Below are 19,909 nucleotides of genomic sequence, written 5' to 3'. Positions count from 1 at the left end.
CGACCAAGGCTTTAAAGGCTGAAGTACTACATTCACGATGATTATTTACTGGGAATTGGTTCATTTTTTATTGAGCTTAAATGCTAGGGGAAACATTTTCTCATTGCTTATGTTTATTTTTTAACGAGCATGAAGTCCGCGTTAAAACTGCTCGATTAATCCAGTTGTATAATAAGAATGTCTCATATATGAAAACGAAAATTTTTAAAGTTTTTTCCCCACATCCTTTCTTTATGCAAGTTAGGAAACGACCAATCCTACGAGTTTAAAGGGTTAGAGGACCTACAAATTTAAAAAAAAAATGGTCGCTCTTCGCTTGCACGCCAAAAGGTTTGCATGCCCCCAAGTATAAAATAGAGTTTCAAGGTCACCTCTTATTCTACCGACAAAACATTTGTTTTATCGGGAAAGGTTTACCTCTTTCAGGTTACCAAAGATTGTTTTATCTGCAGCGCAAACAAAACACTTCTTCGGTGATGCCTACCGAAATAGACAAATGCAGGTGGCGCAGACGCCTCCACCCACATAAATTTGACAAGGGAATCTTATTCCAGTCCAACCCCCTTTTCCAATCACAGACGGGAGTGTCGGACTAGTCATATATCTCTCGCAGAAACCTATCCTATATCTGAAGTTTTCCTGCCAAAGCAGACCAGGGTGCATGCCCCCTGGGTTTCAGTCATGTCCCCCAAATCACTCGCGCTCATCAGGTGGACGGACTAGGGATTGATGAGACATTCCTTGTGTGAAAAGACCATTTAGGGATGGTATATGACTATTTGCTATGCGTGAACTGGGGAATGAAAGCTGGTCTACGAGCTTGACCACTCTTCCTTCGTGCGGAAAACACATTACTCTAAAGAGTGATGAGACAATGGCTCCCATGTAATAAATATAGTCTCGTCCAAGGAGTAGATTATAATCCAGGGGTCCTTGGACTACCATTACGTTCATGTGAACAGTTTTCCCTCTCAATGTTATGGGCACATTGGGAAGGATCCCTAACGGTCGACTGGTTCCTTTGTCAAAGCCTGTTAGATTTCTCATCTCAAGCAAAAGCGGTGGCGAACCAAGCGCTTTCCAAGCAGTCGAGGAAAGGATACTCACAAAAGCCCCTTCATCTATGATGGTACCGGCCACAACCATTCTATATACTTGAGCAATGATTCGGAATGGTACACTAGCCAGTAAACGGGGTCTGCCTAGCTGATTCCAGTCGAAGGAAACAACTAGGTTGCTTGGAGGTGGGACCGAATAGACGGTCGGGTACGACTCTGACGAACTTTCTTCCTGCGGTAAAGGAATGGGTAAATTTCCCCCATGATTTTTAATGAGCCTGAAGTGACAAGTGCTCAGATGGACCTTTTCCGTTAAGGAGTCTGAAAAGGAATGAAAGGGACTGCTCTGGAAATCTAGGCAGAGGGATTACCAAACCAATCGCAAAACTGTAGAATACTTTTTACGATACGGCAGTCAATCTTCCTGAATGCTGTGTTTAGTGCATTGCGATCGATAGGGCTGCAGACACGGTTTCCTATGGATAAAGGATTAAGCCTATTGTGGTCTCCCAAAATATACTCGACGGTACGTGGGAGCACAAGTCCGTACTGGCACTTATCGTCTCAAAGTGGAGGAATCACCCAACCAACAGTGAGAACAACAATTGCCAGGCTTTATGACGCCGGAATACGTCTCTAGCCTAGAATTCTAGATGTTGTGCGTTAGGTTCCAAAGCGTTGTTAGATTCATTAAATTTATTTTATAGTTGATCTTGCTTAAGAAATTTGCCTTTCAGGTTCACCGCGTGATGTAGATTTACAATTCCTAAAATTCAATCTAAGATGATAAACAGTCTTTTATCTTCTTTGTGCAATGAAAATCCTAGCTACTAAGGAAAGAAAGACAGAATTCTTTCAACAAAGAGCAAAGAGCACACACTATATGCACTGTCCTAAATCAAACCAATCAAACAGTCTAAATGCAAATGCACATGCATGTATTTGTTTTCAGCCTTCTTAATATGTGAATGATAAAAAGAAAGCTAATGCGCAAATCTGAATTACTTTTCAAAGCGACAATTACTAACAAGTTTCTTTTCAAAATCAAAATGAAGACAATGACAACACTTTGCGATTTGGAAATGAAGACTTGCTTTCGACGCTAGAAAAACTACTAATTCAGATCAAATACAATAGTAACAGGGTAATCAACTATCAAGAACAATCAGATTCTCTTCTATGACTGAAAACGACACTTGCAACACTTTCAAATCAAGAAACGACAGTACAATTACGTTACTTTTTTGCAAAGGAGAACTGAAAATGACTCAACAAATACACAAAAACATTTACAGTTCTTTGCACAATGGAGGCAGAAATATCAGCAAGGAAAGGGGTTTCAAATAGAGGTGTACTGACTACAAGCAGCAAAATTCTTGAATAGATCTGAAAAGAGTGAACAGAAACCAAAATTCAGGAACAATGCCTAGTCTGATCAGCGCACCTGTAACACAGTGAATTTGAAATGCAGCGCACCTACTACACTCGGGAAGTGCGCTGAATTTCAGATTCACAGAACAGAGAGTGCGCTGGGCCAGGGACGAGACTTTGCTTGGGTTCCGGGTCATTGTTTGCAGTTCAGTTTAGGGATTTTGGCCGAGCAAGTGGTAATCAGTAAATCAAAAACAGGGGTAGATCTAAGGAGGTTACTAGAGCCACCACAAGGGCAATTAGAGAGTTTGTAAATCAGTTGTTTAATTCATAAACAAAACCCGGAGATTGACTGAAGCGACATTTATCTACTTTACATCTACATAGCAAATGCAGTTCGAAAGCTACCTGGCTCAACTTCAGGCTCCGTCTATAAGTTTATAAAGTAAACAAATGTAGATAAACAAACAACCTAGTCGCTCCCCAGTGGAGTTGCCATTTTGTTACAGGGAAAAGTGTCTATGCAGAACTGCTAATCCCACTAAGGTGTGGTAGCTACCTTAGAAACAAACAAAGTAAAACTACTTTCATTTTCCTTTATGAAAGATAGATGAGAGAAGAATAGAGGAGACCAACCTCTGTCTTGCGCTTGGTTCCTTGCTCGATTCCTCTCTCTTCTGATAGTCCTTTGCTACTTGCTTCCTTGTATACCCAGCTTTACAGAGTACCTGTAAAATCAAAGCAGCATAACACTATACAAGAACATGGATCTATTATCATAAACAATCTAGGATCAGATTTAAATTGACCATACAAATGCACAAAACATGGATTACACAAGAGTATGGAGGAAAACTTGAATAGCTTTATTGATAATCAAGAAAGAGCCAAGAGAGTTACAACCAGTTGTTCTGACCCAGCATCATCCTCTCAGTAGGTAAGCCCTTCTTCACCTCATGCAAAGCTTAGATCACCCAACACTATGATGTTGCCTCAAGAAACCAACAACAATTCCTTACAAGATGCAAAATTCCAGCCTTTGGATCTCTGGGATGAGGGATCCATATATAGATATCTGTAAGGGAGATGAGTCAGCTTGTGATTTGATTAGTGTCTTCCCTCTGATAGTTCTTGCTTCCACTTGGAGATTGCTGATCTCTTACTCATCCTTGGTCGAATTTAGAAAGGAAAGTGTCACAAGAGAAGTTTCTAGAAGATTCCATGCTTCTCCACCTCGCGGATTGACACTGCCATTTGTCTCTTCTCGCCCATCGCACCCCATAGAAGGGCTTTTTGAAATGCAACGCACCCACTGAGTGTACTTAGGTGAGATGCAACGCACTTTGCCTATGGAGCAGGTGAAATGATCCTGTTTTGACTAGTTCTGAGTAGTTTTTCATGGAGAACTTCTGGGAGAAGCTGTAATCAGTTGACCTTGTTCCTTTAGGGGTTGGAACAACACTTTTAGGGACTTAGGATCCCTTGGTTTATGGACATTTTATGCTTCGGGTTGCAGTGCCCAAAAATGTCTATAACATCAGGCAGCGGAGATGATTCGTTCACTAGACCTTGAGGAAGTCACTTTGCCAGATGGATCTTTGAGCGCGGAGGCAGTTGATCAAGGCCATAGTGAGTTCTTTGAAGAACATCGGCCTCAACCTGGCCGCGCTCCCGAATGAGTACCTGTACAAGCTGTAGGCAGGTGTGCTAGCAAAGTTCTGGAACGGGAGCAGTGCGCCCTAAGCCTTATAAGTGAATACAGAGTGAACAATGAATAGATGTTTGCTGAGAAGTCAGAGGCGCTAGAGGCACAAAAAAAAATCCAGGGACAGAACGACCAGCTTGTAGCCTCAGTGGGAGAATCCTGTAGAATAGTGCCTGAACTGCATATACCATAGGAAGCATCATTGGAGGTGAAGATCAGAAAGTTGGCTACAGGCATGCGCGACACCAAGACAAAAGTGGCTTGAGTTAAGTTTGAGTTGAACTTGAAGATCATAGAATTAGAGTTGAAGTCGCAGCCTTCAACTCCGCTAGATGTAAGGGAACAGCACGACGCCGTTGTGAAGGATGGAGTCGCGACAGTAGATGCCACGGTTGTAGACTGCACCTCGCTTTTTGAGAAAGCAATGGAGGTGGTCACATCTCTGCAGGAAGATTCCACCCTACAGGCCTTGAATATAGAAGTTCGCGAACTCTAGCAATAGTATGATGAAGTAAGGGCGACGGCTTGCACCGTTGCTGCTGCATAACGCCTTGCTAAGCTACAAGAGGTGAGACAGCTATTTACACAGGTGGAAGCAGCGTAGAAGAGAGAGATAGTCCTCAAGGCTAGATTGGAGCCTTGGTTGGATGAGGCCTACATCGTCTCTACCAACGTTCAGGAGAAATTGGAAAATTTACAAACTACGTTGCAGAAAATCAAGGAGGACAATGCAGGACCAGCAACAGAGTAGTTGGTGGAGCACATCATGTAGGAATCCATGCAAAGAGCGGCTGAGCTAGAATTAGCACGAGTGTAGCTGGGGGATCTTCGTAGTAAGATCTCCGTGCCAGCAGAGTGACTCGAGAGCGAGTCACGAGTTTTGTGTTAGGGGCCTATTGCGATGGGGTCCCCTAGGGTCAATTTTAGGGCAAATGCCCAAGTTTTTTTTGTATAAAGGTGTAAAGTCTCTGCAAGTTGTGATCGCGGAGCACGTAGATAGTTAAACTGTAAAAAAGGGTTTTACCCTTCTTTTATGTTAGTTGAGTCGGCTTTTGAATATCTACCTGTGGTCCGTAGACCATGGGATTGTATAAATAGGTGTGTCTTAAACAGTCTAAGGCATCATGGTCATGGAGTAATGTTTTGGTATATGGGAGAAGTCTAAAGATTTAGAAAATAAGAGTAGAAAGAAAGGCTCTATAGCTATGTGTGCAGAGGCCTGGAGTAGAGTCCGCTGCTGAGTGCGCAGGAGAGTCTTGAGTCTATAAGCAGAACTGAGTATTAATAAAGAAGATTGTTGCATAAATACTTATGTTATCTCTTTACTTCTTCTTATATGAATGTGCCTTATGTTATAATGGGTTTATGAAATAATGATGTATTGATGCGCGACTTTACACAACTTTTACTGTTATACGAATGCAATTACTATTAACTATTTACGCGAAGATTATCTTGTTGTATGTTGAAGTTATTGAACACTCAAGCTAATCTGAGTAATTACTAGGTTATACGTAATCTTTGATGCGCGTAAGTAATGGATTCGCCTATTCAAGATCCATGAAAGACAGTGATAAATATTCACGGAGGTATAGAAGCTGATTAAGGATAGTTATATCGATAAGCCCTAAAGGCTTATCGCTTTGCGTGAAGGAAGATCTAGGGCATAAAATGACATCATGCTCACCTCTAGGTGCAGAAACTTGGCTCCAGCACCCCCCCATACTGCTTCGGGTGAGACTTCAGTCCACGCTCCGCGGATTGATTCCGAAAGGGCCAGTAGTGTAGGGATTTGTTTAGTGAAACTAACTCTGAACCTAGGCCAGGACCCACTAAGCCAACACCTATACCCTTCTTTAAGCATGAAACATGGAGAGCTGCGGGCACTCGAGAAGATGCAGGAAGCTCCAATCTGTATGCCATAGTACCAATGTTTTGCAACACCTTGTAAGGACCATAGTACTTTGTTGATAATTTATTATCCTTCTTAGATTGCTTGAGGGACATTTGTTTGTATGTTTGTAACCGTAGAAATAACCAGTCCCCTACATCAAAACTTCTTTCGCTACGATGTTGATCTACCATTTTTTCATTCTGTTTTGTGCCAAAGTGAGGTTATTCTTTAAGAGTTGGATAACTTGTTGATCTGAAAATGGAATGTACTTGTTTAAGGGTGCAAGGTATCCATTTCCAATATTTCAACTGTGAGCTAGACACTCCAAATGACCTCTAAAAATGTATAAACTTCTTATTTCTTATACAGAGTTACAATGTAGGGGCATTCACCGGACATGTCACCTCTAAAAAGGAGGATGAGTTCCAGAGGAACCTGGCCCCTCTACAGGCTCTGCCCAAAGAAATAACAAAGTAAACACTTAGAAGTCTTGGACAATACACATACTTGAAGGTTAAGGTCTTGCGGAATAAGACAAGTAATTTCTGTAGCTGAATAAGTGATTATGTGTGTATGCAAGTTATATTTATTTGTTGTTTAATACTTTATATCAGTTTTGTTTAGCATATCATCTGCAGCAAATAAAGACATCAAAATGATAAAGCAGTTCACCCCCCCCTCTGGGCTACATCTGCTGGACCAAACCTCTCCAACTAGGTTTGTCCTCTTGTATTAAAATTGCTACAAAGGCTAATACAAGAATATGGTGTCTCAAAGGATAGATCTAACTGTAAATACAGAATCAGAAGATAGGAATTAGCCAAACATGCTCTTTCCCAAACACTAAACAGTGAATTTTGTACCTTACACAGTACTTTCCCCAATTGGCCCTGGTGGCCCTTTAAACTTGCATGGATAATTTCGAGGTGAAGATGACCTCAATTGGTTCTAAAACCTCTGCCATTAGACTCAGAAGGTCCAAAATATCATACATAGGCTTTTGAATCACCAAAAACGGATGAACAGAGCCCCCAAACAGCTCAATCCCTGAAATGGCCCTGGTGGCCCTGAAAGCTTCCCTAAAGCTAAACAGTGAGAAGAATGCCTCAAAAGGAAAAAAGAGCTATATAAATGGATTTATAAGGCTGGAAAACTTTAGGAATGACCTTCGTTCCATATTCACTGGCTGCACAATTCCCAATGCAGCTCCCAAACTGATTTGGCCCTAGTGGCTCCTAGAACTTCCACGAAGCTAAAACACCTACAAATAACCTAAGATGGCTGTCAAACCTGCACCAATGGCTTAAGAAGGTCGAAAATACCTAAAATCAAAAAAAAAATCGTCCAAAACTGACTTTCCTAGCCAAAGTTATGGCCATTTAAAGTTTCTCCAGTTTTTCCCTAGAAAAACTCCAGCTAACTTTAGTTAACTCCAGATAGCTCTGCCATTATGCGGGTCCGCCAAATTTGGCGCTCCTGCCAAAATTCCGCCAACTTAACTGCAGTTACATTTAATGTTTGGTGGTTGCCTCAGATTTCGTGCCAGGAAGAATATTCATTTTTTAATTTTTTTTTGAAAAATTAAAATTTCTAATGTTATGGACAAATTCTTCTTTTTGCCATAACTTCCTCATACGGCGACCGTTTTTTCAAACCGTTTGTGGTGCCGGAATTGAGAAGACGAGCACTTTCCAGTAATTCAACTTTGAACCAGTTCTAATAACTTTAAATTTTGAGCATTTTACGACACTTAGGATATGAACACCTGATCACACCTCCCAAATGAGAAGGCTTTTGGTCCCCAAAAGCTCACTGAATCTCTGAACTGAACTGTACAACACTTGAGGAACAGAAATATCCTCTTCCGTTCAGCCAAAAGAGCATACTGATGCCAAAATGTCCTGCCTTATCAACTGTCGTCATGGCGAATGTTGCTGCATAAACCAAGTATTCGTCGAATCCCGACCAAGCTTGTTTGCCAGACAAACTGAAAGTTTGCAGAAACCAGCAATGAAACTTTTTGATATATGAGCTGAAATATTCTCTTGAACATGTGGGCTTGCTAGCTGTCACGATGCCCATCCATGGCACCTCCGCTCCAGAAGAAAAGCTGCCTCCCAAATGAGAAGGCTTTTACAAAGATGAAACACCTCATAATTTCTCCTCTTTACAATCTTGGAGATCAAATTAACTTTTTCCAAGTCAATATTACATTACATGCATGGTTAAAAACAAAGTAATCAACCCTTCAAGTTAATCACACATACATGTTTAAAATACAAGGAAATCATCATGATCCATGTGCTCATGCATATCATTCTCATGCATGCAGTTTATCCTTCAACTTTCTCTTAAGTACAATCATAAGTACAAGATCCTCAATCACATGTACATGTACTTTCAAAGCTGAAATGAATATAACTTCCGCTGCAATAGAGTGAGTCTCATACTCAGCTTTTCCTTCTTGCAACTTGCATTCCCTTAACAAAGAAATGCATTCAATCAAAAGACATGCCACTTTAATTGGATAAGAATTCTAACCATTTCTTACCAATCCATTTCAAAGGCACTTCCTTTAACTGCACATCAATATTAACATGCGTATCATCCTAACACATATCAATGATGGAAACTTCCTTCCCATTCTTGCCATACTCTTTCTCCCATTTCTTCAATTTTCGAGGAAGCATTGTTGGCTTCAGAGTCCAACACCTTTCAACAGAATGTCCTTTCTTATGGCAATAAGTGCAACACAGGTTCATCTTCTTGATAGCATGATTTGCATTGTTCAATGGAACTTTTTGCTTCTTGCCTCCTTTCCTTCAAAAGTTTCCTGTATGTTGCCATTCTTTTCCAACATCTAGAAACACTATGGTTAAACAAACCACAAAAAGAACATGCAATTCTTTTCCAATGCTTATGTGGAAATTTTCCATGCTTACATGATCAAAGGAAATATGATTGAAATCAGATTTATACCTTTCCCTTTCACCTTCATTACCTCATGAGGAGGTATCAAACGAAGAACAAGCTCCTTTTGGAACACCATGAATCCTTGAAATGGCTTTAGAGCTTTCACCACTTCCTTGTTCAGTGCATGCTTATGCACACCTCTTCCTGCAAGGTCTATTTCAAACTATTGCATTCCTCAAGGATACAACCTTTACAACCTTGAGATAAAGAACCTGAAATGAAACTCCTTCTAGGAACTGTTTCAATTGCCTTCATGGCTGCTTTGGAACTTTCTCCATAAGATTGTCCATAGCCAAGACCCAAATTCTTAGGCCTTGCCTCAACCATTATTGGCTCAACTATACCTTGTGCATGTTTGCCCAATCCTTTTCCTTCATATCCCATTTTGGAAATCAACTTGGACCCTATGCCTCTGGTATGTTTCTCAAAAGAACCAACATAAACATTCTTATCAGAATTTGAAGACAAACTAGAATTGTTTACCTCTTCTTCCAGCTGATACTTGGCTAAGGCTTCTTTGGAAACAAGGAGTTGTGTCTCCAACTCATGCATCCTTTCCAGCTTCATGTTTGCAATATGAAGTTGGCCTTCCATTTCCTGCAATTGGTTAGAAAGCAACTGATTCTCTTCCCTCATGGAATTCAACTGCTCTTGAAGTCTAGAGCTCTTTCTTTCATCCTCATACATTTCTCTCACCATATTCATCATGATGAAAAATTCTTGCTTCAAGCCTTCATCAAAGAATCTTGTGAAGGAGGACGATTTTGAGAACTCACTTATGGAAGTTGTCATTGTAAAAATGAACAAAAGAGCTTCAGCAACTCAAACAACAAGTACTTTGCGGAATAATAAAGCAGTCAATCTCCAACACTGCTTAAGACACCTTTCAAGCTACACAATCAAGCTAGTGATGTCAGTCAAGCAACCTAATGCTCTAATACCATCTGATCTGAAAATGGAATGTACTTGTTTAAGGGTGCAAGGTATCCATTTCCAATAATTTCAACTGTGAGCTAGACACTCCAAATGACCTCTAAAAATGTATAAACTTCTTAGTTCTTATACAGAGATAGACTGTAGGGGCATTCACTGGACATGTCACCTCTAAAAAGAGGATGAGTTCCAGAGCTTACCTGGCCCTATACAGGCTCTGCCTAAAGAAATAACAAAGTAAACACTTAGAAGTCTTGGACATACACATACTTGAAGGTTAAGGTCTTGCGGAATAAGACAAGTAACTTTCTGTAGCTGAATAAGTGATTATGTGTGTATGCAAGTTATATTTATTTGTGTTTAATACTTTATATCAGTTTTGTTTAGCATATCATCTGCAGCAAATAAAGACATCAAAATGATAAAGCAATTCACCCCCCCCTCTGGGCTACATCTGCTGGACCAAACCTCTCCAACTAGGCTTGTCCTCTTGTATTAAAATTGCTACAAAGGCTAATACAAGAATATGGTGTCTCAAAGGATAGATATGACTGTAAATAGAGAATCAGAAGATAGGAATTAGCCAAACATGCTCTTTCCCAAACACTAAACAGTGAATTTTGTACCTTACACAGTACTTTCCCCAATTGGCCTTGGTGGCCCTTTAAACTTTCATGGAGAATTTCGAGGTAAATATGACCTCAATTGGTTTTGAAACCTATGACATTAGACTCAGAAGGTCGAAAATAGCATACATAGGCTTTTGAATCACCAAAAACGGATGAACAGAGCCCCCAAACAGCGCAATCCCTGAAATGGCCCTGGTGGCCCTGAAAGATTCCCTGAAGCTAAACAGTGAGAAGAATGCCTCAAAAGGAAAAACGAGCTGTATAAATGGATTCAGAAGGATGGAAAACTTCAGGAATGACCTTCGTTCCACATTCACTGGCTGCACAATTACCAATGCAGCTCTCAAACTGATTTGACCCTAGTGGCTCCTGGAACTTCCATGAAGCTAAAACACCTGAAAATGACATCAGATGGCTGTCAAACCTGCACCAATGGCTTCAGAAGGTCTAAAATACTCAAAATCAAAAAAAACATTCGTCCAAAACTGACTTTCCTAGCCAAAGTTATGGCCATTTAAAGTTTCTCCAGTTTTTCCCTAGAAAAACTCCAGCTAACTTTAGTTAACTCCAGATAGCTCCGCCAATTATGGCGGGTCCGCCAAATTTGGCGCTCCTGCCAAAATTTCACCAAATTAACTGCAGTTACATTTAATGTTTGGTGGTTGCCTCGGATTTCATGCCAGGCAGAATATTCCTTTTTTAATTTTTTTTTGAAAAATTAAAATTTCTAATGTTATGGACAAATTCTTCTTTTTGCCATAACTTCCTCATACGGTGACCGTTTTTCGAACCGTTTGCAGCGTCGGAATCGAGAAGACGAGCACTTTTCAGTCATTTAACTTTGAACTAGTTCTAAGCACTTTAAATTTTGAGCATTTTATGACACTTAGGACATGAGCACCTCATCACTTGTTGTTTTTGAGGGTCTACCTTAGCACCTTCATGAGATACAATATGACCCAAATATTCCACCTCTTATACTCCAAAGAAACATTGGGATGTTTTCGCATATAATTTTTTCTCCTCCAATAGTCTGAGCACTTTATCAACATGTTGAACATGATCGTTCCAAGACTTGTTGTAGATTAGTATATAATCAAAAAATACTAACACAAATTTTCTAAGGAAGGGTTTGAAAATGGAATTCATCAAACATTGAAATGTAGAAGGTGCATTGGTAAGGCCAAAAGTCATGACCAAAAATTCATAATCACCCTCATGAGTTCGAAATGTTGCTTTCAGAATGTCTTCAGTCTTCATTCTAATTTGATGATATCCTGCAGGAAGGTCCAACTTGATGAAGTAAATTGCTCCATGCAATTCATCCAATAATTAATCAATGAGAGGAATGGGAAATTTATATTTAATAGTGAGCTTGTTAAGCTCCCTATAATCCAGACACATGCACCATGATCCATCCTTCTTGTGCACCAATGCTACTAGAGCAAAGAAGGAACTTTAACTGGGTTAAATTATACCATCCTCTAGCATTTTTGAAACCATACGTTCAATTTCACTCTTTTGTGCATAGGGATATATGTAAGGCTTGATGTTTGGAGGAACACTTCCTAGAATCAAATAAATAGCATGATCATGATCACGAATAGGTGGGAGGCATTTGGGAGTCTCAAACACCTTGGAATGATTACCCAAGACTTTTTAGAGATCTGGGGAAATAGATGATTTTGACATGGGAACCTCTAGCGAACATAATTGTGCAATTACCCCACATTGTTCTTTCTTTAGAAGCTTCGTCATGTCGTTAGATTTGATTATATTTCTCAGTTTCCCTTCGATACCCCTTAATTCAACTTCATTTCCTTCTGGAAAATAAAATAAAATAAATAAAATCAAGAAAACTTCTTGAAAATTAAAAATTATCATACCCAAAGATTGTAGCCATTGGACTCCTAGTGCAACATCAGCACCACCCATTGGAATGGAGATCATTGGACCATTCAACAAATATTCTCCCATGGATATCTTGTGTTAGAAAAGTATATATTACAGAGCAATGGAACACATAGAATATAGTAGAAATATAAACACAGAAAATGCATAAAACCAGAGAGACACAGATATACGTGGTTCACCAAGTTTGGGCTATGTCCACCTCGAACAGCCAGTCCTTCCTTTATATTATCCAGCAAAATGAAGAGACACAACCTACAGCAGATACGCTGTAACATCCTCTATTTTCTCTCACAGTCTCACCTCTCTGTTTCTCGCTCAGAGAATACATATCTATTACACAGCCTCAAAAATACAATGCCCTCATACAAAGAGATGGGTTGCCTTCTAGGGCAAAAAAGCCTAAACTAAACATAAGTTCTACCATCAGATCATCCGCCTAATGAATGACCCAAATTGACTAGAAATTACTATACCTCTACAAGGAAAATTTACATTTGTTTTTAGCTTCGGGGGCACTGCCCCTGATATCCCCACTGAGGGACTGCCGGCCCTCGGACCCCCCAGCTGGGGCGGACCGGCCCCCCCGAACTCCAGCAGGGGGGACAAGTCCCCCCCACACCCCCCAACACCCCCCCGCGTGGAGGGGTGTACAAACTTCCTGGGGTATACATCTGGCTGAAACAAATACCTCTAAAAAATCATGCTCCATACTCAACAATCTCCCACTTGGAGAATGATTGTAGCAACTCCACTGCTGCTTCATTTGCTGGACAATGACTACTCTTTGGACCTGGATGTTTCTCATCTTCATCGTCATCCTTGAAGACCAATTGAAATTGAGCATATTCTTAGTTTCTCCCTGGTTACAACTTTTGTTAGCATATCTACAAGATTCTGGCTAGTGTGTACCGTTTCTAGCTTCAACTCTCCATCTTCCAACACTTATCGTATGAAATGGTAATTGAGCTGTATGTGTTTAGTCCTGGAATGAAATGATGAGTTCTTTGCAAGATGAATGGCACTTTTTTTATCACTGTATAATGTGCCCATATCATGCTCCTTACCCAATTCACCCATAAACCTTTGTAACCAAATCATTTCTTTACTAGCCTCTGTAGCAGCAACATACTCTGCTTCTGTTGTTGAAAGTGCAACAACACTTTGGATTTTTGAAACCCAACTAACAGCTGTTCCACCTACAGTAAATACATATCATATAGTGCTCCTCTTGTTATCTCTGTCACCTACCATATATGCATCAACATATCCCTGTAGAGAAATGTTGGAACCACCAAAGCATAATGCTTGATTTGTGGTAACTTTCAAATATCTGAGAATCCATTTCACTGCCATCCAATGTTACTTTCTTAGATTTTCCATGTACCTGCTTACAACTCCCACTACATGTGTAATATCAGGCCTTTTGTAGACCATTGCATACATTAAGCTTCCAACTACTGATGCATATGGAACTTCAGACATATAATCCATGTCTTCTTGGGTCTTTGGGCACATTTCCTTACTAAGTTTGAAATAGCTAGAAAAAGGTGTACTAACTGGTTTTGCATTGTGCATATTAAATCTTTTCAACACCTTTTGTATGTACTCATTCTGAGACAATGTTAATTTGTGATTTTTCCTGTCTCCAGTCATTCTCATACCAAGGATTTGTTTTGCAGCTCCCAAATCCCTCATTACAAATGAATTTGCCAATTTTCTTTTGAGCACATTTATTTCCTACATGTTAGACCCTGCAACAAGCATGTCATCTAATACAATAACAATATAATATAGCTGCCATAATTTTGCTTTTTCAAATAAACACAATGATCAGAGTGACATCTAGTATAACCTTGTTCAAACATAAAATTGTGAAATTTTAGATACCACTGCCTTGGAGCATGTTTTAAGCCACACAAGCTCTTCTTCAACCTGCACACTAGTTTCTCTTTCCCTTTTACCTCATATCCTTGTGGCTACTGCATATATATCTCTTCCTCCAAATCCCCATAGAGAAAGGTTGTCTTTACATCTAACTGCTCAAGATGCAAATCTTCAACTGCTACTAGACTTAAAATAGTTTTGATTGAAGTCATTTTAACAACAGGAGAAAATATTTCATCAAAATCAATACCTTTCTTCTGTGCAAACCCCTTCACCACAAGTCTAGCTTGGTACCTTTGTTTTCCTCCATCTTCTTCCTTCGGCCTGTAAACCCATTTATTCTTCAATGTAGTTTTTCCTGCAGGAAACCTAACTAAGTTCCAACGCTGGTTATGCATTAAGGGGTCCATCTCTTCTTCCATGGCTACCTCCCACTTCTTCCTGCTTTCAACCTGCATTGCTTCTTCATAACATTCAGGTTCACCAGAATTAGTCAACAATAAATAATATAATGAAGGAGATTATCGTTCAGGGGGTATACTTATCCTAGTAGATCTTCTAACACCACTTTCAGGTGTTTGGGGTGCCTGTTGTTGTTGTGGTGGTTGTTGTTGTTGTGGTTGTTGATTATTATTATTTTCAGGAACCTTTACTTTTTCAGTGATTTCATCAAGAATTGCGTATTCCTTGTTTTCTTTTTCTTGTTTCTTTTCTTACAACTGATTCTTATACAAGACCTTTTCATTGAATATTACATCTCTGCTCCTAATGATTTTTTGATTTTCGTAATCATATAAGCAATAACCAAAATCATTAACACCATATCCAATAAAGGTACATTTCTTTGACTTTGCCTCAAGCTTTGTTCTATTTTCTTTATTAATATGGACAAAGGCCTCACAACCAAAAGGCTTTAAAAAAGAGTAGTTTACCTTTTTACCCATCCATGCTTCCTCTGAAACACCACCATCCAAGGAACTTGAAGGCCCTCTGTTAATTAGATAAATAGTAGTATCTACAACATCTTCGCAAAATTGTAACGACAATCCTACATGCAATCTCATGCACCTTGCACGCTCCATGATTGTTCTATTCATCCTTTCTAACACACCATTTTCTTGTGGTGTTATTGGAACCATCTTCTCTCTATGAATTCCATGCTCTGAACAGTACCTATCAATCTCTTTGCTGCAATATTCACCTCCATTGTCTGATCTGAGACACTTTAATTTCTTTCCTGTCTCAATCTCAACCAAAGCTTTCCATTTCTTGAAAGTATCAAATACATCAGATTTATTCTTAATACAATAAATCCAAGTTTTTCTAGTTGCATCATCAATAAAAGTAATATAATGAGAGCCACCGAGAGATGATACCTGAGCAGGTCCCCATACATCTGTATGCACAAGCTCTAATTTTATGCTCTTCTTTTCTTTCCCAACTCTAAGAAATCTGACTCTCTTCTGCTTTCCATAAATGCAATTCTCACAGAAGTCCAAATCAACATTCTTCAAACCCGGCAACAAATTCCTTGAGTGAAGAATCTTCATCCCCTTTTCACTCATGTGTCTAAGCCTATGATGCCATAATCTTGCATCTGCTCCTTTGGAAGTTAAAGCATTAACAGAGTTAGAAATACCATTGCATAAATACAATGTACCAACCCTTTCGCCTTTTGCTATTACTAGGGCTCCTTTGGTGACCTTCCAAGCTTTATCTGTGAAATTTGTCACACAACATTCACCGCCTAACTACCCTGTTGAAATCAAATTTTTCTTCAGATCTGGAACATGCCTTACCTCCTTTAGTAGCCATTGGTTTCCATTCTGCTGTTTTACAAGAACCTTACCCATTCGAACAATTTTACAGGGTTTATCATCACCCAAATAGACTTGTCCAAAATCTCCTTGAGCACAGTCATGAAAATATTTCTTATTAGGTGTGGCATGGAATGAGGCCCCTGAATCTGCCACCCAGGAATCAGTAATATTTTCGAAAGAAAGAATCAAAGCATCTTATAACACCTCACCTGTCACATTTTCTTCATGATTTTTTTCTTGTTGTGCATCTCCTTCTTTTCCCTTCCGATATCTATAGTCTTTCTTTAGGTGTCCTTTATTTCTGCATTTCCAGCACACTATCCCCGATCTGGACTTGGATCTGCCTTTTTTTTATTTACTGCGATATCCTGAGCTCTTTCCTCTTTCCATTTTTCTTCCCTAGACTCTACACTCAAAGAATTACCCGATGTCTCACTAGAGCTTTTCCGTCGCATTTCCTCACTAAGGATAGCACCGACAACATCATCAAACTTTAAAGTACTAGATCCAGAAACAGAGTTACTAATGGCCATTACTAAACCATTCCAACTTTCTGGCAATGAGCACAAAAATAATAGAGCTCTAACTTCATCATCAAAGTTTACCCCTACAGAACATAACTGACTTGTAACAGTATTAAAATCATTTAAATGGTCTACAACGAATCCACCTTCTGACATCTTCATATTAAATAACCGTTTCATAAGAAATACCTTGTTCGAGGCCGAGGGCTTTTCATATAGTTTCTCCAATGCCTTAATCAAACCCTCTGTCGTTGTTTCCTTCGAAATGTTGAAGGCGACCGACGATGCGAGGCACAACCGTACTGTTCTGAGTGCCTTTCTATCGAGAAGGTTCCATTCTTCATCTATCAGACCCATCGGCATCTTTGTTTTTCCACCCAATGGTAGGTACAGATCTTTCTGTTACAGATAATTTTCCATCTTCATATTCTATAGTGAGAAGTTTTGGCCGTTAAATTTCTAGACCCTAAACTTACCATATTCTGCCATTTCTCCCACTCGAATGAGGAACCCTTCTTTCCTGCAAGTTTATCAGCCAAATAGACCTTCGGCTCTGATACCAGTTGTTAGAAAATTATATATTACAGAGTAATGGAACACATAGAATATAGCAAAAATATAAACACAGAAAACGCATAAAACCAGAGAGACACAGATATACATGGTTCACCCAGTTTGGGCTACGTCCACCCCGAACAGCCAGTCCTTCCTTTATATTATCCAGCAAAATGAAGATACACAACCTACAGCAGATCCGCTATAATATCCTCTGTTTTCTCTCACAGTCTCACCTCTCTATTTCTCTCTCAGAGAATACACATCTATTACACATCCTCAAAAATACAATGCCCTCATACAAAGAGAGGGGTTGCCTTCTCGGGAAAAAAACCCTAAACTAAACATAATTTCTATTGTTAGATCATCCGCCTAATGAATGGCCCAAATTGACTAGAAATTAATATACTTTTACAAGGCAATTTTACATCTGTTTTTAGCTTTGGGGGCTCTGCCCCCGAAACCCCCGCTGGGGGACCATTGGCCCCCGGACCCCCCCAGCTGGGGGGGATCGGCCCCCCTGAACCCCCGCGGGGGGGGACAAGTCCCCCCTACACCCCCTCGCGTGGAGGGGTGTACAAACTTCCTGGGGTATACATCCGACTGAAACAAAGACCTCTAAACAATCATGCTCCATACTCAACAACTTGATATTATGGATTTTTCCAAAGAAATTTATGGTTCTTCCATTTGCAACCATCACTTGACACTCTGGTGCTAGATATAGGAAGTAATTCAATTCCTTCGCTATCTTACAATGAATAAGGTTATGGGTACTACCTGAATCAATCAACACTATTACCTTTTTCTTCTTGTTATGTCCTTCTATCTTGATAGTTTGAGGAGTGGTTATTCAAGCTAATGCATTACAAGATATGATCATACTCATTTCTTCTTTCTCTAGGCCTTATTCCTGGTGTGTATCCTCTTCTTTTCATGTTTCTTGTTCCTTTTCTTGTTCCTCTTCACAATCTATGTAAAATAATTTATTCTCAGCACATTTATGACCTTTAGTGTATTTTCTATCACAACTGTAATAAAGCCCTTTTGCTCTTTTTTCTTTCAATTGTTGTGGTGTCAACCTTGTAGATTGTGGACGGTTAGGGGCAACAATACTTCCATATTTATAGTTGTGATTGGTAGGCTTCCTTGTTGCCATAATTTTTCTTTCATTTTTTCTTTCCAACCTTAATTCCTTCTCCAATGAATCGGGTTCCCAAATTCGAACCTCATGTTGAATGTTATCATCTAATGTCCCTCTGAACACATCAATCGTATGCTCCTCTGTAATATCGTTTACCCTTATATTCAATTTTTGGAAGTCCTCAATGTGCTTCACCATTAAACCATTTTGTTTGAAATTTATCAATTGGTTAAAACAAGTGTTTCTTTTTGTATCCTCATAATGTGCTATCATTTCTTCCATAAAAATTGCGTGACAATTTTTTTACGAGAGAAAATCCATCGATACCATACAAAATCATTGGGTTCCAAATATAAAGTTACAATGCATACCTTTTGTGTGTTTTGCACATTATGGAGATCGAAATATTTCTCCATCTATGGTATCCATGTTACGGGATCCTTGCCATCAAACTTCCTCATATCGATCTTTGGAACATGGTGGGTATTTATTCCAACGTTAGAGTCTATGAAATCATGATTAACATTTCTTTTTTTCTCATCATGAGTTTTATCTACTACTTTTTCACCATTAGGAAGCCTTTCTTGTAGCAACTTTGTCAAACCTTCCTTCAAACCTTCCTTGTCTTTCTTCAAATATTCAAAATGTTGTCATTCTTCGAATCATGATTAACATTTCTTTTTTTCTCATTATGTGTTTGCTCTACTACCTTTTCGCCATTAGGAAGACTTTCTTGTAGTAACTTTGTCAAAACTTTCTTCCATGTCTTTCTCCCAATATTAAATGTTGTCTTTCATACCATCTATCTTATCTTCCACGTCTTTCTTTAAACCATCCATCTTAGCTTCTGTTACTTTTTGTGAGAGTGAAATTTGTTGCACTTGGTCTCGTAATTTTGATATATCATGTTGCATTTCTTCTTCTTCATGAGTCATGCTAGCGCTTTCAGGTTGCTTACTAGGTGTTTCCATTTTCTTTCTTCGGGGAATTAATTAATGATAATTATGCTTCAATATGCCCTTTGAATTCCTTCAAACTAATTTTTCAAACCAAACTTATGCAAAATTAAAATATATATATATATATATATATAATATATATATATATATATATATAATATATATATATAATATATATATATTTACCAAAACTTGAGTAAGAATACTAACTTACATATTAATTATAAGAAAATAAACTTAAAAGAAATATTTAATATCTAAAGTAAGCACTTAGCCACTAATTACATGAGGACTCGGGGTTTTTCTCACCTAGGGTTGACAAATACCAAGTAAGTACATACTTAGAAAGTTGTAGCTTCTTCAAATACCAAGTAAGTACATTTTTGCGCAATTGAGAAAGTCAATTATAAAGTTGAAGGCAAATGTTAAAGAATTCTCCATATGAGCAAAATAATAGGAACTTATGGAGACATATAGGTTACAACATAGTCTAATTTATAAACGAAATAACCATTTTCACCAGAATTCATCAAAATCAGGCAATAC

The sequence above is a fragment of the Pinus tabuliformis genome, chromosome 7 (genome assembly GCF_031772625.1).
Source record: "Pinus tabuliformis cultivar Carrire ecotype Pingquan chromosome 7, CPIR1, whole genome shotgun sequence".
Classification (NCBI taxonomy): Eukaryota; Viridiplantae; Streptophyta; class Pinopsida; order Pinales; family Pinaceae; genus Pinus; species Pinus tabuliformis.
The sequence above is the reverse complement of the archived record's forward strand: the minus strand, read 5'-3'. Positions refer to the sequence as shown.